The following is a 2,661-nucleotide window of genomic DNA, read 5'->3' as shown; positions in this document are numbered from 1 at the left end:
ATATATATAATAACACATTGCTGTAACAATACATCTGACCTCTCTTACCAAATGATTTTAGAGTGCTAAAAAGCAACATTTCCTTGTGTAGGTGGCTTCCTTTTGGTCACATCAGAACAAACATTTGCAGGAATGAAGGGACTAAAACACAAGAAGTTCTATGAAGGAGATGGGATGTTTTTTCCCAACCTCCAAAGGTTCTTTCAGGCCTGTGAAAGTTTCAGCAACACCTACAGTAGTAAACCAAATAATGTACTCAAACCCTAGAGCCTACACTGAAGCCAGCCTCTCTCAAACAAATGGTTCTTTGATGTAAAGAGGAGCAGAGAGGAAGAGAAAGAGTGACCGATGCTGGGACACCAAGCCAAGATTGCAGGTGTGCTTCACATCTTTGTCTGCCCCCCAAACATACACTCAATAAGAAGCACTCACTTGAAACCTGCTGGCTCCTCCCTTACTTAAATGTACTGCAATCAGTTCTGCATCCAGGATTTCTGGAAGATGGTAGTCCTATTAGTTTTGCATTGATCTCTTGATAACCTAGTAAATTAGGGATAAATGATAACTTACTGTCTTCCAATGTACTCTAATGCAAGCATGCTCAGCCTCTCAGTTGTGTCCAACTCTTTCTGACCCTATGGACTGTAGCCCACCAGGCTCCTCTGTCCATGTAATTCTCCAGGCAAGAATACTAGTGTGGGTTGCCATTACCTTCTGCAGGGGATCTTCCTGACCCAGGGACCGAACCCATGTCTCCTGCATCTCCTTGCATTGGCAGGTGATTCCTTACCACTGAGCCACCTCAGTGGAAAAGATATCAGATCATACACTTCTATTGCTTGAATTTTAAAAGGCTTATTCTGATTTATGTTTTCCAATATCTGCAAAATGTTGATATTGGAAGCCACATACTCTAATATTTTCCAATAAAAATTTGTGTTTGATTGTGAGAAAAGTGGGAAACAACACACAGTAGTCACTGATATACCTCACATATCATCATCTCCTAAGCAGAAGTCATAGGCAATTACTACTCTAGAATGACCTCATGTCTGAATGGCCAATTTGGCAGCACTGGTTTTAACTTGAGTAAAGGCCTCCTTGATCCATTTTCTCCATGAACCCTAATTCTGTCAATACTGAGAATAACCTTTGTCAATTTAATTATATGTAAACAACTACTGTTAGCATTTGAGAGACCATCCAATTGAAGCTGTATTTTTTGAGCATCCCATTCTCTTTCAGATTGGGTACCTGGGGAGGAGCCAAGATGGTGGAGGAGTAGGATAGGGAGAACACTTTCTCCCCCACAAATTCATCAAAAGAACATTTAAATGCCAAGTAAATTCCACAAAACAACTTCTGAATGCCGGCAGAGGACATCAGGCACCCAGAAAAGCAACCCAAGTCTTCGAAAGGAGGTAGGAAAAAATATAAAGGACAAAAAAAGAGACAAAAGAGGGAGGGATGGAGTTCTGTCCTGGGAAGGGAGTCTTAAAAAGAGAGAAGTTTCCAAACACCAGGAAACCTTCTCACTGCTGAATCTGTGCCGAGCTTTGGAAGCACAGATGGCAACATAACAGGGAGGAAAAATAAATAAACAATTAAAACCCACAGATTGCGAGCCCTATGGTAACTCCCCCAGCGGAGAAGCAGTGCAGACGCCTGCACACGCCATTAGCAAGCGGGGGCTGGGCAGGGAGGCGCGGCGCAGGCTGCATAGCTTAGAGTAAGGACCTGGTCTGAATATCCTGAGTGCTATCTGAGCAAAATTATTTGGGCTAGCAAACCAGACTGTGGGATATCTACCACGTGAAAAGCCAGCCCTAACCTAAGACACTGCCAGGCCCGCGCATGGAACAAAGGACTGAACAGAGATAGCCGGCTGCAGACTTCCCCCTCCGGTGACAGGCAGCCAGAACCGAAGGGGGCAATCGCAGCCCCAGAGAGACATTATCTATAAAACTGTAAGCAGGCTTCTTTGCTAACTAAAACTTCTTGGGGGTCTGGACGGTCAACATCTGCCTGAGAAGGTGTGCCGGTTGTACACCTAGATAACCGAGCAGCAGGGAGGCGATAAGTCCCAGCAATCGTGCTTGCCAAACACCTCGTTACCTGAGCTGCTCGGACCTGGGAAGGGCACAAAACGCAGGCCCAACGGAGTCTGCGCCTCTGAGGACTACCCAAGTGCCTGATCCTGAGCGTCTTGGACCTGGGAGGTGCAGGCAGCGCAGGGCCGGCCACAGATTGTTCCCGGGGGAGCAACCTAGAGCCTGAGCAGTGTGGGCAGGGAGGCTACACGCGCCGTGAGCGGGGGCAGGCCCAGTGTGGCTGCAGCACTGCAAGCACATGCCAGTGTTATTTGTTTGCAGCATCTCTCCCTCCCTCCCCACAGCGCGACTGAACAAGTGAGCCTAAAAAAAAAAAAAAAAGACTTTTTTTTTTACACCAAACTTCATATATATATATTTTATAATTTTTTGACCTTTTTTTTTTTGTTTTTCCTTCTTTTCTTTAACATTGTATTTTTGAAATTCCAAACTCTACTCCAGATTTTTAATTTTAGCTTTTTGGTATTTGTTATCAATTTTGTACCTATAGTTTTTTTTTATAATTTCTGTGACTTTTTTTTTCTCTGTTTCTTTCTCTTCTTCTTTTATA

This window comes from Bison bison, unplaced genomic scaffold (genome assembly GCF_000754665.1).
Source record: "Bison bison bison isolate TAMUID 2011002044 unplaced genomic scaffold, Bison_UMD1.0 scf7180017864361, whole genome shotgun sequence".
Classification (NCBI taxonomy): domain Eukaryota; kingdom Metazoa; phylum Chordata; class Mammalia; order Artiodactyla; family Bovidae; genus Bison; species Bison bison.
This window is presented reverse-complemented; position numbering follows the sequence as displayed.